Below are 27977 nucleotides of genomic sequence, written 5' to 3' on the forward strand. Positions count from 1 at the left end.
AATATACAACCACTGTATTTCATGTGAATAAATAAATATTTTTTCCCAAAATAACGAAAATTCCCGTTATTTTTTGAACACACCTCTATTGATTGGAAAAAAAAATTTGAAAAAGTTTGACTTTTTTACTTTTACTTTGAAACTTTGTTAGTGACATTTTTTATAAGAATACCTAATGAGTATTGCATATTTAATAATAAATATTATACAATTTTTAACATTTAAATTCCCCTCTCTTCATCCTTAGTTATATGAAATCATCCATACGATTCGCTTGACATGCTTTATTCGTAAATATACTTTGACTTTTTTGCTTTATTCAACTGAAATTTTCTTGGAATTAATTCAATTTGACACACTCCAGGCTTTTCCTCAGAAAAGCAATAGAGCCTTTGGTTGATTTGTCTCTGTTACATTTTAACGATAAATCATATTTTCAAGGATAAATAAAATATTTAAGATATTCTTTGACATAACAGAAATAATAGTAGAACAGAATAAAAACAGAGAATTATAAAAAAGAAATTTAGATTGGTCCATAATGAACTAGTTTGAAAGTAATGTATTTGTAACTAGTGGTTTTTGAGTTGATAAAAAATATTATAGATCTCATTATTCAAAAAGGCATATATTTTATTACGAAAATACAGTTTTTTGTATGTTTATATATATTTTTTTTAAATAATATCAAAAACTGGTTACTTACTAACCTATTGAATTCTATTTGAAATCTATGTACATAAAATTCATACTATTAAATTAACAGAATTTTTGTATAATATGATTTCCATTTTATTTTAGAAATTTTTGTATAATATGATTTCCATTTAATTTTAGAAAACTAAAAAAAAAAATAATATTGCACTCCCCACTTACTCTACTGGGTCATAATCTATTCCAGCAATACTGTCAAGTGTCGTTGATGTCGGCAGCAGCGCAAACAAGATTTCTAAAATTTCTTCATCTACAACACTACATTTACTAAATGATAAGCAACAATACCATCAACATCTTCTCAAACATCATTATCAACATCATCATCTTAATCATCATGATATCAACATCTCCAGTAAGAAGACACTCAAAATCATGCAGATGAGCTGTAACATTAACGGCAGCGCACTTTCAACGCTAAGGATGCGGCATTAGCGCGCATCATTGGGGAGCGCCGCACACTATATAGTACATACATATAGAAATGTTTGTATGCAGTCATCAGCAACGCTCCACTTTACGCCACGCACTTGTGGGTTGGACCCCCAAAAAAGCATTTAAAGGTGTTTGGTAATATTTATGCAGACGCTTCATATTTCATATTTTTCGTGATTTAAAATAAATTGTTTGACACCCAAGGCAGTGGCCCGACTTTCAACTTTGTGCATCCACACATACATATATACAAATATTTTAATTTGTCTCCTGGGCTGTGCACTCACGTTACTTAGAAGTATACTCGGTCGCACTGACTTTGTAGGTACTATTTTATGACTTTATGTGTGTGTGTTGTGTCTGCTGGAGATTTGAGATTTATTTATAGCTTGGATGCCAAGTGTGAACTCAATAACTATTAATTTGATTATATGCAAGTTAAAGTTATGTTAAACTAGATATATAGATATATACATGTATATGTGTTTATTAAAGTGTGTATGCAAAGTGCTTTAAGTTGAAGCCTCCAACGATGTTAATGACACTTTGTAGTAAATATGTAATACGAGGTGTGTTCAAAAAATAACGGGAATTTTCAATTTTTTTGACAAAAAAAGATTAATTTGTCTACATTAATGTTATTGCCTTCAAAATAGTTCACATTGGATACTATGCACTTATGCCAGCGCTTGTTCCAATCGTCGAAACAGTTCTCAAACTCGATTTTTGGGATAGCCTTTCTTTGGCGCTTTCAGCGATTTCTCGTATGCTTGTATAACGACAGCGTTTTGAGGTTATTTTAATGATTGCAAATAGTTTGAAATTTTGATATTTCTCGATAAATTGAATTTTGATAAATTCTGATAAATTTCAAAATTCCCGTTATTTTTTGAACACACCTCATATAGGCATACATAAATATACTTTGCATATAGCAAGTCACTGACCATGTGTATTAAGTTTATTTGCTTAACAATCTTAATTATAACGTGAAGTAACTTAAGACGCTGGTTAATACTAGATAAGAAACTATGCGGTCGTCGCACTGCCACTCTGTTTGTACTGGTTTAAACTGTATCAAAAGTGTATAGAAGTGACTTTAAATAAAGGCAAACACTACCGGCATTCGCGCGTTACTCTCTTAAACTACGCATATACATACATACATACATATGTATATATCTGTAAGTGTATATAAGAGTACACCCTCACTTGCTGAACGCAACTTTTTAATTAGTGATTGCGCCAATGAATGAAAGTGCTTTTAAATAATTAATTGAAATGTGCGAAATTTTTCGCAAAAGTCAAAAATAACTAGCGTAACCCAGTTGATACCAAGAATTTAACGACATGGCATGCGGAATGCGGCACGAGTCAACAAGCTACAAGACAGTACAATGAACCGAATTACGCTAAAAACAACAAAAACTTAACTTTGGTTTCTGGGTATGTAGGCGTATGCGAATACTTTTAGTTTGTCACTAAGAAAACTTTCGTAATTACTTCGAGTATAGTTAAGTGCTGCGATTGTTGGTCGGCGGAGGTCGATGTATAGGTGAAAAAAGTATTCTAAAAAGTACTTTTATAACTGTATCAGGTAACCAGGAAACCCAACCACATCTATCACCTGCAGTTGAATGGATTGAATAGTTAGTTGATATATTATACAGACTGAGAGGCTAATGACACTGTGAAGTAGGTCATTCAAGCAAGAAAATAGAGAGCAAAGAATTCAGTTATTTTTTCGTCTATTAATAAATATTTTAATATGTTTTTTACTTTCGTTAATAATAGAATTAGTAAGGCTGCAAGTAAAATGTCTTACAAAACTACCAGAAATTGGTTAGAGGATACTTCGTATAGCTATGATTTCAAAAGATAAAGCCATTGATAAAATAGGTCGAATAATGCTTTAAATTTACAAAATAACAATATTTATTGTCATTAATAACAATAGTGTGAGTTTCACTGGAAGGAAATTTACTGAGAAACGCAGGTTTTTAAGGAACCCATCAATATTATACTACTAGAAGTCTTTAGTTCATATTTTGGTTTTACTAGACTCGTATCTATTTGCTAGAAGTAAAAGGATAATATTTGATATATATTATAATACATCGCGGCAAACGATTACTGTAAATCTCAATCAAAGGATCTCTCTTAGGCTTAACACACACCAGATTAGTCAAAAACGTTTTTGACTAATAAGACACAAAAAACGTATTTTGCTCTAACCCACATCAAGCATGCGTGTTTGTCTCGACTTGTTCGGTGTGGGCTGTCACATATGAAGCTGTGGGCAGTTGTTCTATCAGACAAGAAAAGACATCTTCACTAAGCCGGTGTGGGTTGAGCCTTATACTATGTTTACATATAACGAGATTATCTCCATTTACGAGCTTAACTCGATAATCTGTTATTAAGAAACGAGATTTTTCATACAAGATTCCTCTCTTGATAATCCGAGATTATAAAATTGTCTCGTTTTATACAACTCGATTTTTGGTGTTATTCCTAGTTTTATCGACAATTTAAGAAAGTACTCGATTGATTGTTTCGAAGTTTTTTACACATAATTAGGTATATTTTCAACTACCTTTCAAAATTTTAGCTTTACTAAAATATTGAAAAATAACGGAGTTATGTGCTGTCTTCGGAGGTGCCGAAAAAAAAGTCCCCTAACTGCTGTCATGGTACCGGCCGAATGAGTTACTGAAAGAAAAAAATTCAAAAATGCTATTAAAGTTAAATATATTTCCTATACAATGACCTACGATTTTTGAAAAATATCAAAAATTGACAAAATGGCGTAGTTCTGAAAAAAATTTCGTTTTTTTAGGTAAAAAATGGTCCTTTTTTGAATGCCAAACTGACAATTTTTAACCAACCAAAAAGATCGAAGGCCATTGTATAGTAAATATATTCAAGAATACTCAGTTTAAATTTGAAGACGATTGGTAAATGTATCGTTGAGTTATGATGTCAGCAATTTTGTGAAATGTCGTTTCAAGAAAAACGCGTTTAAAGTTTTGAATATAGCTGTTTGTACCATCGAGCGGTCGATCCTTAGAATGCTGGCATTCAAAAACTATTCAAGATACCGTTTTCACAGGATATTTTTGAAAGTACATATAAACTATTGAATAAGCCAAAAAAAATCGTTTGTTCGAAGTGTCATACTGGTATAGCCCCTTAAAATAAAAGTTATTTTACAAATGGTATCGATCTATCGTCAGATCAAAAATAAAATCTGGTAAAATTTCGATAGAAACGTCATATGGGTTGTTAACCTACCGTCACTATATTATTGGACTAGATCGGAAGACGTTGGAGAAGTGCTTTATACAACAAAAACTTTGTTCTTATCAGTATGAGACCAGAGATCCAAATGCTCGTGGCTAAGTAAGCATTCATTATTCAATTTAAGTGTTGGCTAAGATACCTAAAACTTGGATTCATTAGAATTATATATCAGTAGTTCATTTGGCTAAGTAGCATCTGCATAAAGATTTGAAGTGCTGAAGTGTAATTGTTATTTTCCAGAACTATCCTAATATATTTTACAGAGTGAATCGCTAGTTTCCAAATCATTGAAGATAATTCTGATTTGTTCATTGATGTTTCAAGTTTTGTTTTAAAAAATATTTCATGACCAAGTGACCAAGTGACCAAGCGCGACTGACTTGAATAAATTTCAGCCGAAAGGTCCAATTCTCGACCACTTTTAACAGTATTTGGGAGAGTATGTCCGCAATAAACGTTTTTCCGATCTAGAAGAGCACCCATTTCCAGTAGTCTTCCAGGTCTAAGCAGTACTAGCCGAATTTTTGGAATTTAAGGATTGCCACTGCCGTGGCATTCTAATATTTTGATAAGGTAGATAAGTGGTAACTTTATGTCGCAGAAGCGTGGACCATGCCAACATCCGCTGAGACGACACTGATAGTTTTCGAAAGAAGGTTTTGCGGAAGATTTATGGTCCCTTAAACATTGGCAACGTCGAATACTGCAGACGATGGAACAATGAGCTGTACGATTTATACGACGACATTGGCATAGTTCAGTGAATAAAAATACAGCGGCTACGCTGGCTAGGTCATGTTGTTCGAATGGACGAAAATGCTCCAGCTCTGAAAGTGTTCGATGCAGTACCCGCTGGTGGAGGTCGAGGAAAAGAAGACCTCCACTCCGTTGGTAGGACCAGGTGGAGAAGAAACTGGCTACACTTGGCATTACCAATTGGCGCCAAACTGCCAAAAGGAGAGATGTGTGGCGCGCTGTTGTGGACTCAACTAAAACCGCGTAAGCGGTATCTATGCCAGTCAAGAAGAAGTAGATAAGTGGAGTGACATTAGATTTTTAGGCTGTTACAGGAAAAATAAGCAGAAGCTAAGGATATGAAGAAGGAGATATAAGTGCGAGAAGTAACTTCCATTGAAATTCTATGTCTCAGTAAAGTAATAAAAAATGGAAGGAAGTATACGTCGATAAAAATATTAAAGTATTTTAAGAAAAAGGGCCTGAAAACACAAAAAATGCTGAGTCATTTAAGACAACTATTATCTTTGACTACTTTAGATCTTTGTTATTACCTTTCCATGCGCTTGTAGCTTAATTGATTGACAGCGCATAAATGTGACTGCAAATTATAGTACAAGAAAATTACATTAGAAATATTTTTAAACACACATATATACATGTATTTCCATATGTATATGTATGTGCAACCGCACATATCTAGATCTACACTTGACTTACTTACTTATGCGCAGCGCTTTAGATATTGAGTGCAAAGAGCAATAAATTATCTTTGAGTGCATGCAATAAAATCAAAACACTTTATAGAAATTTAAATTGAATTTGATGCTAGCTCGAAGCAAAGATCCAGCTATATAGAGGAATGCAAAAAACAAAGACAACAATAGCAATAACAATAACAATAACCACAACAAATAACGACAAACAGGCAAACATTGAAGAAATATATCAAGACACTTTGATAAAAGTGTAACGCAATTAGTTGCAAGTATACATTGTTGTTGTTGTTGCTATTTGCTGAAGATGTGCACGACATGCACGCAAACTCACAGAGGCAGGCAGATAAAGATAGCACACAAGCGACACAGGCAACGCGTGACAACGGCATTCCAAGTAGCTGCTGTATGAGTCAGATGAGCAGGCAATCAGTCAGTCAGTCAGTCAGCTAGTCGGCAAGTCAATGAGGCAATCTAAGTAATATCATCTGCCGCCGCGCGAGCGACACACAGCCAGACAGACAGCCAGCAGGTAGATAACGATATCAGCGTTTGATGAAAGGCTGCTAACTGCTTGAGTTGTTGTCACTGTTGTCATTGTTGTTGTTGCTGCTGTTGAGGCGTGTTGCAGTGACATGCTGCATATAGCTGACGGCTAAAAATTGATATCGAGAGCAAAACAAAAACAACAAAAAATAAAAAAATTATCACTGGAAAATGGGAACAAATGCAACGGCATTAGCTTTGATGCTTAGCTGCTGGAACAACAGGTGAGGTGGCGTGCAAGCGGCCGAGCGGTTGGTGAATGGGTCGAGGTCGCGTCAAACGAACATAACATAACTAACAAACAAACAAATAGCAAGCCAAGTGAGCAAATCAAATTAGTTATTGATTTCATGTTTTATTTGTTGCGCGCGCTGATAGCGACTTTTTTTATTGTTGTTGTTGCTTTTTTCATATTCTCCTTTACACATGCTCATTCACTTTGTCGCTGCTGCGTAATGAAGTTATTGTTACTGATAGCCGAGCCATTAAGTGTCAGCGCTGTGAATTACAAAGGTGGTTTGTTGTTGTTTTTAGTGTTTTTGTTGTATTTTCATTTTTATGCCATTGCGATAAGCGAGGAGCAATGTAAGTAAGTGACCTTGGCGCATTATTTCTGGAATTTGTGTTGTTTTAAAGACAAGTTGCAATTAGCGCCAGCAAATGCAGTTTTTATTGAGTAATAATACTCGGATGATTTACATATACCTTTGTATGAGATAATTTGTAGATAATTTTAGTTGTCAGTTTGGAATGTGACCATGATTTATGTATAATAAAATATAATATATAAAATTAAGCACGTTTTCCTATTCTCAAAAATTAAGAGTTAAATGGCCGTTCTACAGCCATACGAGAAATCGTCAAGACTATCCCAAACGCCGAGTTTGAGAAGTGTATCGACGTTTCGGAAGAAGCTCTGTCATATGTGCAACGTATCGAAAGGATACTATTTTAATGGCGACAACCTTATTGTAGACGAATGAATAAATATTTATTTTCAAAAAACGGTAATTCCCATTATTTTTTGAACACACCTTGTATAAGTATATAACCAAAACAACCCGAATATAAAATTCGAATTATTCGAAAATACAGTTGAACTTCCATAACTCGAACTGTTCTAAGTCGAAGTTCTCCATAATTCCACTATTGAATTGGCAATAGAAGTCAAAATTCATACAAATTACAGAATACTCGGAAGTCTCTCTAACTCGAAGTTTTTTTGTGGATTAGAGAAGTTCCACTGGAGTTAGAGAAGTTCCACTGTATATATGACCCAACAACACCTGCAAAGGCTACAATCAACGAATCAAATAAAGGATAGATAAACTCAATATTTTCACTTGCCTAAGGATTACCACCCTGGGATCCTCATATTAGCTCGTGTCTTTATTCATAAAAGTCTGAGATATCATATTTCCCAGTATACTTTAAAATATGATATTGGAGTCGAAAAATGGTAATATTTTCGTGAAATAACCACAAAGAAAGGTCTCACAACATATATTAGAAATAATTGGTCATAATTCCTGAAAGAAATATTCTAAATTCTAAACATATGGATATTTCTTCGACAAAAACTTAATGGAAGTTGAAAGATCAGTATAAAAAGTGCGGTTCCCTTAAGAGAATAAATAACTCAAAGAACTGCTCTACTTACAAAATATACAGCCAAAGTTTTTCTGTTTTTTTTTTTTTTTATATTAACAGGTTCAGCGGAAAAGTGAGCTGTTACTAATACGTCGAGATTATACAAGATTCCAAATTTCAGGGATATAAAGAAATATCTACTATTTTTCCAAATTACGGAACCTTAGAATAGGATCGATAAATAAGAAAGATGAAATCTTAGAGAAATAAGCTTTACAAGAGTTTTTTATGAAAAAGCGTTCCAACATTCTGAGAAGCAATGACATTGATTGTTTCAAGTGGAAATTGATATAAGATAGTGCTTGTTTTGAGTATTTCTTGGACCTGTGTATGTACATAACCGTATGTTGTTATTATGGTAGCAACAGAAAACTCCAAGTAAATTTTGATTAATGCAAACAAGTTGAGAGTTCTTGACTGTAAAAAAATCCGGGTTTGTTCCGGTTACTTATACCCGACTGTCGTGAGAGCGCCCTGCATAACCTGATCATCAATATCAGGCCTTCAAAACCTTGTCAGAATTTATGAAGTTATTCATTCGAGTCTTCAGACTTATCAACAGACCACCAGTTGACTGACTGGCTGTTAAGGGTCTAACACCGTATTCAAAACTTATAAATATCTAATGAATATATAAATACATTTCCATATATTTGGCGTAGGAACCGCTTACACGATTATAATCGAATCGACCAGAGCGCGCCATTCATTTATTCTTCTTGCTTTCTGGCGCCAACTAGAAACACCAAGTGAAGCCAGGTCACTTTCCACTTGGTCTCTCCAACGGAGAGGAGGTGGTCCTCTTCCGCGACTTCCTCCAGCGGGTACTGCTTCGAACACTTCCAGAGCTGGAGTATTTTTATCCATTCGAACAACATGACCTAGCCGGAAGTCGGAAGCTGCTTGAATCATATGCAAAAGAATCCTTTCTGGCCACTCCCAAGTGAATGGCAATCAGAAACTTTCCTCACTTACGTGAACTTCCACATATGACCCGATCCCCCCGAATACATTTCTATATAGGAAGTAAAACAACAACCATTATCTAATACTATAGCAAAGTACACTTAACTATTGGCTCTTAAGTATATGTAGAGCTGAAGTGTTTTTACTATTCTGGATATTTATGAAGTATGTTGACGTTCATAAAATTGTAAATTACGAAAAAATATTATAAAAAAAATGAAATTTATAAATTTTTGTATTTATTTAAAGCATTTTAGATATTTACATCATATACACTTGAGCTTGTTGCCAACCGCACGGATGCGGTAATTAAATGCTCTTAAAACTGATAGCATTATCAAAATGGAGTGCAACAGTAATTGCGCGAGTGATGCTGATGGTGTTGATGTCGATGTGATGATTCTTATAATGATTGTCAACCAACACACCAACGGTAGGTAATTGCATACAACAACTGAGTTGCGCGGTAATTGACGTTGCAATGCTATCCCAGTGACGTACACAGCGTATAACAACCGTGGTAAAAGCATTCAGATGTTAAGAAAAAGGGAGAGCGCAGTAATTTCTCAAATACCGTGCTAAGTAACAGCGATGCTTAGGTATATTTGCTACTAATATACTGTTGACTTTTAAAGCGTTATTGAAAGCGCGAAAGGGAATTAAGGGAGTCGAGAGAAAATGGACTTAGTGAGCTATTAAGTTGCATTGTTTGGATCGAGAAGATCAGTTTCATTTAGAGACAGGAATTCTATGCGTCTACAATAATACAAGATGTGTTCAAAAAATAACGGAAATCTCGTTTTTTGAAAGAAATTTTTATTCATTCGCCTACATTTGCATGGCGATATCATCGCTTTCAAAATTGTCCGCTTTCGATATTATGCTTCTATCAATCGTCGAAATACTTCTTCAATACTTCAAACTCGATTTTTGGCATAGTCTCAAACGCTTTCGCCGATTTAAGGGTCAACTGTTATTAATTAGAAATTAATGAAATCGGACTCTTTCAAGACCCCAGTTACCGCATATAAGGATTGCAGTGTCTGTGGCTGATTTTATTTCAGAAATATCATGAGATATTTATCATATATATCATGTTATATTTGTGAGATATTGGGAAAAAACGACTGAAATCGGTTCATGGATTACCCCAGCTACTATATTTTAATTTTCCTTATTCTAGATGACAGTATGCCGCATATCAACGTGGGAGTTCTAATAAAAAAATTGTGTAAAAATATGTAAAACAAAAAGTCAGTCCAGACCTTCTCTAAGTCTCAATATAGTGATTTTTGATCTATCGGCTGATTTTGTGTCGAATATACTCGCTTGAAACCCAGTAAATACCACAACGAAAGAATTAAATTAGAAAGAAATTCCTGGAACGACTAATTAAACTTTTCAGACTCTTTAATCCACTTTATAGGATCCTCCGGAAAATTTTAAGAAGATATTGCTTAAAATAAATCATTTTCTTTCATTTCTACCGAGTTCTAACACAAATCCAACCCACTGTACACCGACTGCACCCCAAAAAACATAAACAACGAGAGCAGCATAACAATTGGGGCCAACGCGTTGGCAGGTAAAATCAACAATACACCAACAGCTTATAGGCACCGGCGACAGCGACGTCACTCTCACTGCTACTGTCGACGTCGCTATCGCCACACAACATTCAATCACAGCGCCATGCAATTGTGCGCTGCGCCGCTCCCAATACGCTCTAGCCCCACGTAGTTGGGGCGCGCTCAGCTCGGCTGCGGCACTTCGGTTGCTCAGCTGTTCGGTCGCCGCGAAATGCAAATGTGAACATTCACCAACCGAGTGTTGTTGACTTTTCGGTGCGACTGTTGAGTTGACTTGAGTTGTGTTGTGTTGAGAGTGCATGAATGTAGAAGGTAGCAGACCGTCAGTTAGCTAGCAAGGCAGTGAAGTAGCGCTGCGCCAGGCACCAAGTCACTACAATCAGTTGCTTTTCGTATCTACAACGAGTTGGTGGTACACACTTGACGTGTTCGCGGTTAATTTAACAGAAAAAATCGAAAAAGAATTTGAAAAAAAAAAAATCGTGTTGTAATTTATTGTGTATTTTTATTGTAATTCTAATTGGATGTGCACGCGCGCGTATGTGTGTGTGTGTGCGGCACATAGCACATTAGAATAAATACAAATTAAATAAATAGGAAAGCGAAAAGTGGAAAAAAGAAATTAATTCGAAATAAAAAAAATTTTATTAATTTACATATACGAAGTTTTTTGGAAGAAGTGCGAGTGGAAAGGTAAAGTGCGGCAAGCTGGCACCAAAAAGTGCGCTATTTTTCGTAAATAAAATAACAAAAATAAAAACAAAAACAAAACTTATTTGTGTATATTAGTTTTTGAGGAATTTGTTTTGAAAATGTTAATTATGCTATACGCGATTCGAGTGCATTAATTGAGTTTTAGAAATATTTATGTAAACTAATTGAATTAGTAGCAAAATTTATTGCGATTTGTGTGCCAAAAAGTGTTGTTGTTGTGCATTAAAATTAAAATAGAAAGCGAAATTTGTATTTTTAGTTGTTTGCTGCTACGTGAAATACTTGTTTTGGTTATTGGTTGTTTTTTATAGAAGAATAATTTTAATTTGTTGTTAGTTGATGAGAAAAATTGCATTTTTGGTGTCAAAATGGTTGAAAATTAAAAAAAAAAATGTAATTTTTTTATCACAAAAATTAAAAAAAATATTTAATTGATGAATGAATAAAGTAATAAAAATAATATTGTAAATGAAAAGTGAATTCTAAATTATTGGTTCAAATGACTACTTCAGGCAGTTCAAAAAAGCTTTTCTTTGAATTAAGCTTATCATAAAAATTTGTTTATGAAAAATTTCGATAAATTGGTTTGCTGATAGTGATTTGTATACGAAAAAAATTTATATTTCTAGTTCATTGAAAAGGTAATATAAAGTTTGTTTAGTAATAAAAATTAATTTAATGAAAATTCAAAATCAAAATTTGAAATAAAAATTAAAAATTATAAAATTAAAAAAAAAAATACAATAGAAATGAAAACGATTTTAAAATTTCTATAAAATCTTACGAGAAAAAATATTAAAACTTTTAAGCAAAACATTTTTCCATAAAAAATTATTAATTTATAATGTTAAAATTCTTTGAAAATTTTGGATTAAAATAATTTTAAACAAATTTATCAAAAAAATATATAATTTAAAAAATTAGAAAAAATGTAAGTTAGCATAAAATTATATATTTTATAAAAAAATTAAATGTTAGATAAAATAATTTGAAATTTTTTGGAATAAAAAAAAATTTATTTATTAGGTCTACAATTTTTTTGTAAATTTAAGGCTTTTTTTTGTATAAAAACGGTTACAAATGTCGATGAGCCTCAGCCGCACTTTTTTTGGAATTAAAAAAGAAATGCAAAATTTCCCGCAAATGTCGAGAATTCGGCTCCAAAAGTGACATTTTCAGTTGAGAATAAGTTTAGGATGCAAACAGATCTCTACAAATATTTTGTTGGGCTAATGTTGACACAAATGTCTAAGATCGATATAAAACGATTTAATCGACCAGTGCTTGACCCTAGAGACATTCCCGCAAATGATGGAGAATTCGGCTCGAAAAGTGACATTTACAGTTGAGAATAAGTTTGGGATGCAAACAGATCTCTACAAATATTTTGTTGGGTTAATGTTGACAAGATCGTTATAAAACGACTTAATCGATTGACCCCAGAGACATCTATTGGAAAACGGCGGAAGCAAAGTTGTAGACCAATAATATAATAAAATTATATATTTTATAAAAAATAAATATAAAAATGTTGATTGAAAATATAAAATCTAAGCAAAAAAAGTTTAATATATAAAACTATTATACAAAAAATATATTAAACTTTTTAAAAAAAATTATTCAAAAAAAATTTTATAAAAAAATATAATTAAAAGCAAATTACAAATAATTTAAGGAATCATAAGATTATAAATTTTATAAAAAAAAATTAAATGTTAATTCAATTTAATTTAAAATAAATTTTGATCAAAAAAAAAAAATTCAAAAATTCAAGCAAAATTAAAAAAATATATATTTTTATTTTAGGCCTAATTAAAATTAATTTAAAAATGTACTTAAAATAATTGATTAATATCTTACTTTTTTGGGTGAATTTATATGCTTCCAATAACTACAATTTTTATATCTTTGCAATAGCTAAGCAATTTTCAAAATAATAACTGAATTTTAATATTTTATTTGAAAATTAATTTAAAGAAATAATAACAATTGAATTTAAAAATATGAATAAAGAAAATACTAAAAAAATGCGCATAAAGCAAAATTTGCCAACGAACATGAAACTTTATGAAAAATATTAATAAAAAAAAATAAAAAAACCTTTTTAGCCATTATATGTTTCCATTTATATATACATTTGTTTTTGTTGCAAGAAATAAATCATTATTTGTAGCAGATTTTTTTAAGAAATATATGCACAGAACTTAAAAAAATAGTACCGAGAATATTAAATAAAAATCTTTTAACTTAACATTTATGTAACAAAAAAAAAATAAACAGAATCTCAGACAAAGTGTAAACACGCTATTATTATTACTAAACTGGTTCTTTTTTTCTTAAAAAAATATAAAAATATATTTGCAAATAATTCTCGCACGAAAAGTACTTAAGTACTAACTGCTACCAATTTTTTTCTGTCACCAAAAACCAATTAAATTCACTTGATTAAAAAAATAAATTTTATCTCCATTATAAATGTCTTAGTCTGCTTTAAAAAGGCCAAATAAATAAGCGAAATATTAGCAGACTGGGAATTTCTGCTTTTATTTTTTTATTTCGATTTATTTTCCTAACTCGCACTGTTTTATAAAACAATTATAACAAAAAAAGCGAAAAAGCTGCAATAAATAGCTTGTCATTGCTGTCGAACAAGTATCTAACAGATAATGAATAAACAACGCCATATCACTTGATTACACAGCTGTTACGGACGAAACAGCGAGAAATAAATAAAAAATAAATTAAAAATAAATAAAACAAAAATACTAAAAAAAACAAGCTATAACACTTGAAACAAGCAAGAACATAACCAAAATTACCAAAAAAAGAAAATAATTAATTTTTATTTTTTTGCTTTTATTGTAGTGCGAAAAAGCAACTGCGCGCAGCGAATCGAAGAAAACACACACACACACTGTGCCACTTGAAACCTGCTTAACCAAAAATTAATTTGATTTTTTTTTGGAAAAATCAATAATAACAACAAGATACAACCAATTAAATCAATTCCAACCAACAATTGCAAAGCCAAAGGTGCAAGCAAAAAATAATAAAAACAAATAATAAAAAACATAAAATAAAAACAAAAAAAAATCAAAAAAGTGAAAATCAAAATTTGAGTTAAGAACAACTGTAAATGTTGCAACACATAACAGCTGTTGTATTCAAGGTGAGTAAAAGTACTTGCTATAACTGCAACAACAACAAGAAAAGACTGCATAAAAAATAGAAAATCAAGTGATTTTGTAACATTTCCAATGTGTGAGCGTAAAGTGAAAGGTATAGAAATGTATGCAAGAATGTTTGTAAATATGTAGGTCTGTATGTATATGTGTGTGAGTTAGAACAGGAAGTTGTGAGCGTGGAATTCCTTGACACCAATGCTATGTCGGTATGTATGTATGTGTGTATGGGCATCTAACTGCTGCCGAGTAATAACATTCGCGATTATCATAGCAAAACCTACAATAACAATAACAACATTATAATAACAACAATTACAAAAATAACATTATAACACAACAATAACAATATAATAACAACAATATCAAAAAACAACATTATAGCAACAACAACAGTTCACAATTTGGCACAATCAATGAAACAGCGCTATATATGTACTTTTGTATATGTAGGTGTAAATTTGTTGTTGTTGCTTGCCGAGCATTATCCTCAACATCGTTTTCTTCCTCTATGCTTTGCCTTTCCTGTTGCCATTTTCTTACATGATTGCCTACTCTTACAAGAGATTTCTCCCAAACACTGAAATACCAGTCGACAACAGCAACAAATATGATTTGCAACAATAACAATAAAATGTTGCTAATGTTTGGCCATATGATTTATGTATGCCTCTATGTTTGTATTTGCATACAATGCCAACCGACCTCAACGCTCACGTGCCGCTCGCGTGCCAATACATACAGACATACCAGTCTACATATATGTATTTATGAGTACCTGTGCTTATTTCCTATTGTGAGCGGTACACATTTGCCCCCAAAAGATTACATGGCTAGCATGCCTCTCTCTATTATACTCTCAATTTTTCTACTAAGTGGTTTGCTCTACTTTGCACTACTTGCATTTGCTTCTGTGGTTTAGCGCATGCGCTGCATTTGCTGGTGTTTATTGTTGAATTTTTTCGAACAGAGTTGCCAGTTGTTTGAAATTTTTGCTTTAATAAAAAAGTGAGTGATTGAATTAATTTTGGTATAATTAAAAAAAAAATTTCATCAACAAAATTTGTCCAGAAAAATGTAAAAAAAAATTAAAAATCCATAAACTGCTTCCTTCACGCATTTTTTACTTCTTCAACTCTTGAACGGTAAACTAAAAAATATGAACTTTCTTCATAGGAAACCTATGGAGTCTTTTGAACACTAAAATCACTCAGAATTTCGATAACAAAAGTTTTGCTTCGACGACTTTTCTTTCAAAAATCTTTAGTACTTCCTAATAATTTGTAGCTTTAAAATATTTTTTTTGGGAGATATAGATATAGATCTTTGAAAATAAGTATTAAATGTTAAAAACCATATTTTTTAGCTGAAAAATAGGTATCCATAAAAATATTGAAGTATTTCAGGATTTTAATCTTCCATACAAAATACTCTTAAACAATAATTTCAAGAGTTGGCAACACTCTATTTTAGTGCTTGTTCAAGAGGGAGCTTTTTTTCTATTACTTTATAAACATTATTTTTAAATCATTACTGAGAAGTGCTGCAATAGTCTGACTGAAATTTCAAATATTTTATTTTCCAAAAAAATATAGTCTTTCTTCTGAAAACTGTTCTGTTACTATCAAAAATATATGAGTAGTTCAATACATGAAACCTGCACTAACCACTGCGCTGACGCGCTCTTTCACCAAATACCAAAAAGTACTCAATATTTTCTCAACAAATTTGTGGCAATATGTTTGCGGTGTTAATATTATTTTGATTCAAATTCAATGTAGCAAGTAAATTGTGACGCCAGTGATATAAGAAAATATGCAAAATGCCGTAATAAATTTAGTTTTTAAACAATAAACGATGTGGCGGATGTTGAAACGCCGAAAAGTGGGCTAAGGCAATAAACAAAGTGGCTGTGATTATTTATTTATTTACATAGATATATGTACATATGTGCGTAAGTTTCTACCAGCGGGGATTATTATTATTTATGTATATATGTGTGTGCTCGAATTGAGGTTGTCTACTTTGTTTTTATTGCTGTAAATGTTGTTGGTGTAAATGGTTTTTAGCTGCGATTTTTTTATAAAGGCTTCTGTATATTTTTGAATGCATATATCTACATATTCTATAGTTATATGTATATATACACTTTTTTTGGAAGTACATATGTACATTATCTTTATATACCTAGGAACCTATCGTAAAGCTGTTGTTTACATACATATCCTGTAGGAAAAACGAAGTCACAGACTGGGATTTTTAAAGCGGCTTTAAATAACTTTATCGTGGAAACTATATTTATAAGTTGAAAAGGGCGATTAAAAATAAATTTTCAAATATTATACTTTTTTAAAGAAATTTTATGAAAAAAAAAAATTTTTATTTATAAAAAAAATATTTTTTGGTTGGCTGAAAAACTAAGTTCTAATTTCGAATGATAATATGTATGTACTGATTTTTAATAAAAAAGAAGATTTAAAAAAATGGCTTGGATCGCATAATAAATTTATGCAAAATATATTTGTGCTTTTAAAGAGCTGATAAAAAGGTATTTTCTATCAATTTTATTTTTTTATACAATTATTCATACAATTTTTTAAATTTCATAAAATATATATATATATGTATATATGTATTTTTTCCGAGTAAAAGTGAAAATTAAAAAAAAATGTGGAATTTGAAAAGTAAAATCGAAATTCAGTACACCAAACATCGGATTGAAAATGAATTTTCTTGAAATTCACTCGGATGTGAATTATAGAACATGCATGAATAATAGGTACTGTTTTTTTATAAAATAAAAAATTAAAATTGTCTATGCGAGAATTTTGTATGGAAAATATGTTTATAAGTAAAAAAAAAATTGAGATTGAACACGAATTTTTATTTATTTTAAAGTGCTATAAACTTTTATTTTATTAAAAATGTTCAAACATTAAATAAATATTTAAAAATATAAAAAAAATATTAAAAAAAAAATAAAAAAAAATTATATGAAAATATACATATATAGAAAAAAATATTTATTGAAACATTTATTTGTATGGCTGAAAATCTAAATTCTTGTTTAGAATAATAATAAAAATTTATTTTTTTATAAAAAGATTTAATAAAAAAAAATTGAAATTTTTATTTTGTATGGCTAAAAATTTACTTCTTTGCTAACTTTTATTAATTTTTTTTATTCGAAATTTCTTCGGTTTTATGTCCTACAGGACCTCTTACCTATTTTTTATACCTTCATATGCACACACTTACAATTATAGCCGCCCAACTGTGTGAGTGCATTGAACCAACCAACTGTCAGCTAAAGTATCTAGTCGACATGCGATATTTAATTTTTCCGACGTAGTAGCTACTGCTATTTTCGCCAAGCATTTATAAACATGCAATCAACTATGATACATTTACATACATACATATTCAGAAGGAGATACGATGAATTTATGACAACAGCGAGTTGGCAACTAGAGCAACTAGCGAGTAAAGCGGCGGCATGTAAATGTGCAAATGGCGCTGGTATTTGCTAAGCATTTATCTTACATAAATATTTAATGCAAAAATGCGCCATGCGCCGCCCACCAAACATACAACCACCCACCCACTAAGCAATCGAAATTAAACCTCCCAGCACTGACTAGAGAAAACGCGCGGCCGTCGACGTGCCACAAATAACTTGGCAACAATTTCGTCTATGCAAATGTGTGTGCATGTCAAGGCGTGTTGCAGGCCTAGACACAGCAATTTTGTTGTTACTTTATATACGAAGTATGTGCGTATGTATGGTAATAATATTGTATAATTTCTGCTCATCAGCTTATCATTGCTCACAACTTGTGCTCGGGTTTTAAATTTATTTGTGCTCGCCGTAATGACATTTTCCGCTTGAGCTGCTGTCAAACGTAAAAACCTGCTTTAATTTGCTTTTAATTACCGTTGTGGTTTGCTTTGATTATTTGGTGTTTTACATTACACACCGTTATGAGTACTTAATTTTCAACAACTTGTTGCTATTTTAGGTGCATATGTGGGCGGTAAAGCACCTTGGAGATGAAAGTACGTGAAAGTGAAAGGTTTTTGGATGGATATGCAGAAAGTGTGTGTTGCTGATGATTTATGAAAAAATTTCAACATATTTTCCGGAAAAGTGGAAAATTTTGCAAAAAAAAAATTAAAAATTAAAAAGTGGAAATTTTACATAAAAATTTTTAATTTTAATTTTTTTTATATATTAAGTATGCAGTTCAGATATGTCATAAGCAACATAATAAAGTTACAAGTTATAGAGAAGGTTTTGGAAACTATCTCTCTTGTGATACCAGTTAAGAGTGGTGATTGTAAGAGGCATACATTCTTGGTGTGTTAAAAAAATGATGGGAAAAGCAATACTCTAACGATGTCTTAGCCTCAATATTCGTGAGATATGATTTCGTGCGACTTTTTCGTATTTCCAAAAATAAAGGGAACCTTAAAAAGCCGTCGTCTTACAAGCATACGAGAAATCGCTGACAAAGCAAAAGGCTAATCAAAATCCAAAAATCGAGTTTCGACGATTGGAAGACGCGCTGGTATAAATACGATAATGAGGACTATTTTAAAGGCGACAACATTAATGTAAACGAATGAATAAATCTTTTTTTTTTCAAAAACCGAAAATTACCGTTATTTTTTGAACATGCCACGTACATATATAGGCATAATAGACCACAGATCACATTCCAAACCTAAATTATATATTCGTACAAATCTCAATAACATTTGTCTAGGAGAGGTCCCTCATTGGATGAGTTAAAAAATTAATTTTTTGCTGAATAAAATGACGATTTTCAAAAATCAGTTATTCTTAAATTCTTCTTCTTCTGAGCTTGTTTTTCTCAATATGTTGTTTCATCTATCATATTGAGAGCGATATATTTTGAGCGATTATTTAGATATATTTTTTTTTTATTAACCTAACGCAGGTACTCGCCGAAGTAGTGAGTGTACTAGAATCCTACGAAAACGTGCAGTATATATATTTAATTTATGAAATAAATATGAAATACATATGTCATAAAAAATCAAAATTATTTTCAAAAACAATTTTGAATAATTTTTGATAATTCTAAAACATTTGATCTATGTATGTATATAGATTCTAAATATAATATTATGAAATTCATAGGAAATTTTATCCATTTATGCTCGTCGTCTTAAGGGGTTATACCAGTGTGACATTTTCAAAAAATCGATTTTTTTTTTATTTTTTGTTTATTCGTTAGTTTATACTTTCAAAAATATCCTGTGAAAGCGGTAAGATTGTATTTTGAATAGTTTTTGAATGGCAGCGTTCTAAAGATCGACCGCTCGATGGTATGCTATAAGCAGCTATAGTCGAAACTTTAAATGCGTTTTTCTCGAAACGCCATATCTCAAAATTGCTGACATCATAACTCAACGATACATTGACCGATCGACTTCAAATTTAAACTGAGTGTTCTCGAATATATTTACTATACAATGACCTACGTTCTTTTTGATTGAAAATTGTGAATTTGGCATTAAACAAAAGACAATTTTTTTACCTAAAAAAACGAATTTTTTTTTCAGAACTACGCCATTTTGTCAAGTTTTGATATTTTTCAAAAATCGTAGGTCATTGTAGAGGAAATATATTTAACTTTAATAAGCTTTTTGAATTTTTTTTTGTTTCAGCAACTCATACGGCTGGAATCATGTCAGCACTTAGGGGACTTTTTTCGGCACTCCGTTATTTTTCAATATTTTTGTAAACAAAAAATGTTGAAATGTAGCTGAAAATATACCTCATTATGTGTAAAAATCTTCGAGACAATCCATCGAGTACTTTCTTTAAGAAAAACTCACGAAAATCGCCTAATTTTTCATGGGTTACACTAGTATAGCCCCTTAATGTGTTCACTATTCATTTTCTTGACATGATTCTGTTCTTAAAGTTAGGTTCTTTCCTCAGTTGAATCTCAAAATTATTCTTTGTGAACTGAGGTACTGCATATTTTGATGGATTTGTTGGTTTTTTTTTTTGTATGTTTTATATGTTTATATATATACCTTCCTCTAATGAATTTGAAATTTTAATTATTTACATTTTAACTCTCCATATCTACGATATTAAATTATCACAAAAATCTTTAAAATAATAAAAATTTCAATATTTGCCCTCACACTTATCAAAAATTTTTACTTGTCACAGAGAAAAATATAATATATATGTACATATGTACTATTTATGTAAAATTTAATCTTGCACTGACACAAAACTGACTTTAATTAGTCACATTTATGCAAATTAATAATAATTAGATTATATTAATGACACTTTGACACTACACTAAACAAAGACATGCATAAATATTACACAGACACACACATATATATATGAACTACATGTGACTGAAAACAAGCAATTTACAAACAATTAACAAAAAAAAAAATTATAAAAAATCCAATTTCAAATCATAAAAAAGCTAGACTACTGATAATTGTATTTTTACTACTACAGAAGCTGCTGATAGAAGCTGTAGCAAGTCAATCTGCGTTTAGAATGTGAGCTGATAATAAATACTTATATACATACATACATACAAACATATATACTTTTATATAAATATATTTATATGCTTGACTTGGGCTTCTGCTGCTACTGACAGTCAGCCCATCCAACCATACATTTCAACGTTTGCGTTGCTCTCTGTGGTGCTATCAATTGATTAACAACCGGGCCAGGCCGGTCACTCACCAACAAGCTAGTCAGCTAGAAAGTCAATAAACTGGTCAGTACCAGCCGAATTGTGGCTGTCGCTGGCAAATAGACAAATGTGTATGTGTGTGTGTAGAAATATATATGTAAGTCTGTATATCTATTTATATATTTATACACATATTTACTCCCTGACAAATGACCAGTCATTTTTTTTACAAGTGATTACGCGCAGCATATCAACACAAATCAAATTTGTAAAAACAACAAATAAATAAAATTGTTTTTGTAACCGGTTTGTGTCCAGAGGCGCTTAAAATAGCAAATCTAAATGCTTTTAAACTGCGTTTAATCAATTAATTGCATGGAAAACTGTGTCTCATGTAAACATAGGCAACAAATCTCGCATCAAAGCGTGGCAATTAAATAATAAAATAAAATGTTAAATTAATAATAAACAACTATAAATAGCTACACTTAAGTGGTGGTGGAGTGTCTTATTTACATGCACTCACGTGTTGTAGGCATTTCAAATAAAATACTAAATTTATTTGTGAAATTTTCCATTTTTCACAGCAGATGTTTGCGCTATAATTTAATTAGATACGTGTTTACAGCTGATTAAAATCTATATTTCACACATATATATATTGTATACTTCATTTTAATTTCCACTAGGCAACGGCTTATTCACAAGTATTTCACTCTATATACATACTTAGTTAAGTACATACTCGTATATATTACCCTTTATATACTGGCAGTTCGCGCACAAACAGTCATTAACTCATTATCCAATTGCTGCTACTCAAATATGTAAATTAAGTAATTGCATTTGGATTATTTAAATTTGAAAAGATTGCAAAATTCATGCGCAGAATCGCACAGAAGTCATGTGCTGTAATTACTTGGGTGTTGTAAGATGTGTAGAAGTGTACGGAAATCCCATTGATTTGCTGCCTGGGGTTTAAGGAATACTAGGAGACAGGTATTAAGTAATGCTAGACAAGTAATGTACACAGTTTAGTTAGAAATTCTAGAAATTCTATAATTATAGCGGTATTGAGTAATGCTATTTAAAGCTTACTTAAGCAAAGTGGAGATTGCGTGACTTTTAACAGGCATTGAGTAGACTTTACTGGCCGTGAATTAATTTGGAACATAGTAATTTTATATAAGTATAGTAAACAGATAAATAATTGAAACGAAAACACGATATTTATCAATTATTATTAAATAAAACTTAGCTAATGTTACGACAGCAAAACTTTAACAGCTGTTCAACGAAGTCTTGTTGTACCGAGTGCTCTCTCTTTTCTCTCACTAAATGTAGCGTCTCTTCGATGATCTTATCTCTTTAACTATTTTGGGAATTTAATACATGACTTATAGCAGCCACAGAACAAAATAATCTCAACCTTATAGCTTTTCCGCACAGGAGTTAGTTCATCAATTAATTAAACAGCATTTGTTCCATTAAGGGGTTATATATAGTTAGAATTTTCAAAAAATCGATTTTTTTTATTTCATTTTCTTAATGTACATATATTTAAGAATACACACAGAAAGAGAATTTCATATCGTTCCGGTGTATATTTTCAAAGTTACAAGCAAATGAAAAATTTGAAAAGGCGTTTCAGAGTGCTTGGAAGTACAAGGTCCAAACTTTAAACGCGTTTTTCTCAAAATGGTGTTTTCAAAGTCGGTGACCAACATTACTCGAAAACGGCTAGACCGATTAGTCTCAAATTTTAACACGACCTTCTTAAATATATTTTTTAGTAATTAATCGTAGATTTTTTCTCTCCGATAAATATTTTTTTATAAACAATTTAAGGCCGAAATTTTGGTGAAGAATCGATTTTTTTTTTTGAGAAACCGCCATTTTGTCAAAAAATTTTATATTGCTTATTCCTTCGATTAATTACTAGATTTAACATTATTTTAACGAAATCTGTTTGGTTTTTTAATTTCGGATGATCCAGTTCCGAGATATATTGGTCACCGCAAAACGTCTTTTTTGAGAGGAGCTCCTGGAGATCAGCTGTAGCTCTTTTTCAAATAAATATTTTTACTAGTACTAAATCTTAAAATACAGTTAAAAGATACCATAATATGTGTATACATTTTTGGATCAATAGATTAAAAAGTTTTCTCAGAAAAAATTCTGGAAAATTCGGACGTCTAACTGGATCAAGTTATTATATCACATTTTACTACATTTTTAATCGATTACCAATCGAATTGAAACTGAAATGCAATTATGCGGGTTGACCACGCTGTAAATTTGGTCGTGGTTATTGGTAAAATAGCAATTAGCCGATGAAATTTACCTACTTCTTATGAACAGCAAAAAAATTTATATTAGCTGATCGTTAATCGAGTAACCGGCTGTGCAAAATTCAAAAATTGGTGTCTCAATTATAATCTTAATGTATTAAATTAATTTGGCGGTGTGAAAAGACTTAATTTTAATTGAGTTTCATATAATTTTAACTATTATTATAATAAAATTCAGTGATTTCTCCAATATTTCATACTAATTAAATACAATATTATGTCAATAAATAATATCTCCATACAACTTTTTACAATGTAAGGCTTCCACTCCAAACAAACTAAAAAACAATATTTGATAAATATTGACCCAGGTTATCTATTATTTACATTACACAATAGCTGAATAGCTGACAATTGCTGCCACTATTGAGTCATTGAGCAGAAAAACTGTTAATTAATTATCAACACACATATGATTACCTTGAACTTCCAAAGTCAATGTGTTTTTGAATGTTGAAAAGCTCTCAAATACTATTATTATACGAGTACTTCCACGAAGCACTTACAATGTAAATATTAATTTATTTTATAGTATTTATTTGACCGTGTGATAAGATAAATGTCACAAGTATTGTAAATTGTAATTGTTATGAGTATTTAGTTAATATTACATTATAGCAATGGTAATTAAAGCGGCATGAAGCTTGACAAATAGCAAATTGACGCAAGCGGAGCAATTCAGTTGAATTGTGAAAAGTTATTTAATTGTAAAGTAGTGAAGAGAGAGGTAGTTAGAGTAGGACTAAAGTGTGTTCGAATCTGGTGATTCCAAATTTTTTCGATTTATGGAGATTTTTGCAAAGCTTTTGAGCTTTTAAGTTGTAGATAGCTTTTTAGTATGAAATAAAATGAAATAATATTATGCAGCGTTAATTTATATAAGTTCTGTTAAGCTGAAAGCTCTTTAAAAGCTCTGATAAAAGCTTTTGAACTTCTATATTGATTTTTAAAGCTTATATATATATATATATATATAATATATTATTTAGAGCTGACTTTCGTCTAACTCATTGTGGTTCTAAAACCTGTAATTATCATAATTTCAGTATCACTTTTCGGAACACTTATATTTCGAAATATTTGTTAGAACTGTTGAAAGATGAAAGATGTTATGTTATTTTTGAGAAATTCTCTTTGAATCTTGACTTTGGTTAATGATCTTTAGATGCTGAAATATAGAAAATTTATAAAAGTTTTAAAAACTTTCGTATCAGCTAAAAGCTCTATGCCAAGCTCTGCTATACTAGACTAACCTCATTTGTTGTTTATTGATAATCTTCGCTTTCCGAAAGCCTTAAGGCTATCTATCACTCGGATCATTAACGTTCAAAGTCATTATAACAAAAAGCCAGACTTCGTAGAAGAAATAAGAAGTAATGCAAAAGTAATGGTCACAAAAAAGATGGGTCAATTAACCTATTTATATTTGATGTGTTATACTAAACCTATTTAAATTTATTGCTCAGCTAATTTCGTGTGTCAAAGAGAAACACAACAGCAAAGAAGCAAAAAATGTTGCAGTCAATTAGCGTGACGAACGGTTACATGCAGGCGGAGCGTTATATATTTTATACGTTACGCTTCAACACTTTGTAGCTAAACAAATTTAAATTGAAGAGTGAAAAAAATACATGTAATCATTATATAAATATTTTAAAGAAAATCAAGTAAAACTGAGAGCGTAATGCTAACAAATCACAACGCAAATCAAACATTTAAACGAGAAAAAAAGCGCACTTCAATGAATTGAAACTCAATCAAGTATAACTTTTGTAGTAAAAGTACTTAAATGAATTTTCAAGCTGTTTTCGTACGTCTCCGCTGACATTTAAGCCATTTGGGCAAACGTTCGGCAATTTAGTTGTCGCCGTGTCTGACGCGCCTCTAGATTGCCGCCGTTGAGTGAGTTGTAACCCTTGTGACGCATCAACGACGCTGGTAATCCGATTGGAGTGAGTCATGAAGAAGTTACAACAAGGTATTTAAATATTGAAGTGCTTGACATTAGGGTGGGATAAAAAAAAATTAAAGATAAAAAAGTATGTATTGAAAAATATATTCGAATTTTAGAGTGTATTTTATTAAAAATCCAAGACTTTAAAAAATTTAATTTATAATTTATAAAATTTTTTAAAATTTTATTCGATTATATAATTTTAGAGTATTAAAAAAAAATTTAATTCATAAAATTCAAAAAAAAATTACAAAAAAATTATTTATTTTTAGAAAACCACTTATTTTGAAAAAATAAATATCAACAGCCCTATTCTGTGCACTTGACAAAATAACAAAAAAGTTTAAAATTTTTTCAGATTTTTATCAAGTAAGAACTTTTTTGGTATTCTGTGATAATTTTGATAAAATAAAAAGCTTCAGTACGCATAGCTTTTCCCCACACGTGTGGGAAACAAAATAATGTAAACAGAAACAACTGATTCTGTCCAGTTATATTCGAATTGAATTGAAAAATTTATTTTAATTATTTTTTAACGTAAGTTGTCAAATAAATTTCAATATTTGTTGCAAAATAGTTAATAATTTAACTTCAATTCCACAATAAATCCATTGCTTTTGGTCTAGACTTTTCTTAGGGTGCGCAAATATTCCATGATCCGAAGCTGGCACTATTTTTTCATGCAAAAGGCCGTTATTTGGATGAGTGTTTGTTTTAACCGAGCCTTCTTCAGTGTGGCTTCGTTGATAATTTTAGTTTATGATTGACCAAAGAGTTATCAGCCTATCTATCCGATTCTGATGTCGAGATATCGACTGAAGTCTTTCAGACCTGTTGCAAAGTATTTGGTTTGGTTTCACAACTCCATTTACTCTATATAGATGACAGGGTTATACCTAACCAAACAGGGAGTGTCGCGCGTAAATAAAGTTAATTGATAATCAAATGGCAGAGCCTATATATTCACTTTTCCATCCCAGATCCTCCATAGTCTTTTGCTCCCCCGCAAAGCCGTAGAATACTTCATAATATAATACATATACATATGTCCTTTATAATATATTTAAAACTGTTTGGAATGCAATTTTGAGTTAGTTGGTTGTTATGTTTAGCTTCAGAAAAGTTCCTTGGGGACTACGAAATCTAAACTTTGTTCTTTGTTGGCAAAAATTTGCTAAGTTGTAATCGCATGCAATATATAGAAAACAATTTCGTCAATGTTACCCTCATTATCCTCATTTTTTTATACAAAAAACGGAAAAATAAACTTCTTAATATACTATAAAAACGGCTCAATAACGCGAGCCATCCATATGTTCATATTTTTCCTCTTTGTATAAAACTAACGACAAAAGTAAAATATCTCCATTGCAACAAATTCACTTTCACAACTATCCACAGCGAGATATTTTATTTGTCAAGAGCATTTTACATCTTAACAACTTATAAAGAAAAGAGCTTTTTCTTTTAGACACAGAATACGAAATGCTTGATAAATTTCAATTTTTTACAAATTAGAAATTTGTTGAATTTGTAAAGTGCACAGAATAGGGCTGCAAGTCTATATATGTATGTATCCAAAGTAAGAATAAAAATCCAAAATCAAATTTTATCAGCTCAAAAATTCACCTCAAAATTTTTCTTTTGCTGAAATTCTCACCCACCCTAATAAAAATCTAATTCTGTCTAAATACGACTCTGTCAACTTGTTTACCTGTACAAATATTTTGCATAGCTTCTATTGAGCTGCATTGTGTGTTTGTTACCGGTACACACCTTAGAAGCGTAGGCGTTTTTCTAATCCCGATTGCCAGCGCTCTTCGCTTCGCATAAATTGCCTAACTAATTTGTGGCCAAAATTGCTCATTAGTGACATTTTGCTATCAATATGATGCCTGATATCGATTTTCATTTCTGTGCGCTGTCGCAACATTGTAACGGAGGCTTTTCGTTAATGAATTGTAATGGAATGGAAAAATTTTGCTGGCGACAGACAGTAGGCCGCACAATAGACTGACGACTGCTTGGTGACATTGATTGCCATTTATTTAGTACACATTTACTTATCTATATGTAGTAGTTGTCGATGAAAACCTTTCAAGTAGGGATGACTTTATTAATATTTGGCTCGAAAAAAATACATTTCTTTTGGGTATTTATGTAGATAATAATACATATATGTATGTATAGTTCTAATATTGTTGTGAATTTTAATAAAGATAACATCACTCTCCCTCTTTATTCGGTATTTATAAAAAACATCTATAGAGCAAGGTTCCAAGATCTAAAGATTGGAATAACATCGACTTTGTTATTGGAAAATCTCCCTCTTTATTCGGTATTTATAAAAAGCATCTATAGAGTAAGGTTCCAGGATTTAAAAATTGGAATGACATCGACTTTGCTTTTTTTTGC

At 31.1% G+C, this 27977-nt stretch overlaps 2 protein-coding genes and 1 long non-coding RNA gene across 3 annotated transcripts in view; 2 read left to right on the plus strand and 1 right to left on the minus strand.

The window, feature by feature from the left end:
• Nucleotides 1-27977, plus strand: part of LOC128922828 (uncharacterized) — a 334204-nt gene that overhangs the window by 15202 nt on the left and 291025 nt on the right. The window lies entirely within an intron of this gene.
• The window catches only part of LOC128922831 (uncharacterized), a 79533-nt gene that overhangs the window by 6620 nt on the left and 44936 nt on the right, over nucleotides 1-27977 (minus strand). The gene's annotated exons all lie outside the window — the stretch shown is intronic.
• The window catches only part of LOC105210264 (E3 ubiquitin-protein ligase goliath), a 107541-nt gene continuing 90510 nt past the window's right edge, over nucleotides 10947-27977 (plus strand). Inside the window, exons 1-2 of the mRNA XM_011181085.3 lie at nucleotides 10947-11347; nucleotides 14234-14537. The gene's annotated coding sequence lies outside the window, so the exon portion shown is untranslated. The remainder of the gene's footprint in view (nucleotides 11348-14233; nucleotides 14538-27977) is intronic.

This window comes from Zeugodacus cucurbitae, chromosome 6 (assembly GCF_028554725.1).
Source record: "Zeugodacus cucurbitae isolate PBARC_wt_2022May chromosome 6, idZeuCucr1.2, whole genome shotgun sequence".
Lineage (NCBI taxonomy): Eukaryota > Metazoa > Arthropoda > Insecta > Diptera > Tephritidae > Zeugodacus > Zeugodacus cucurbitae.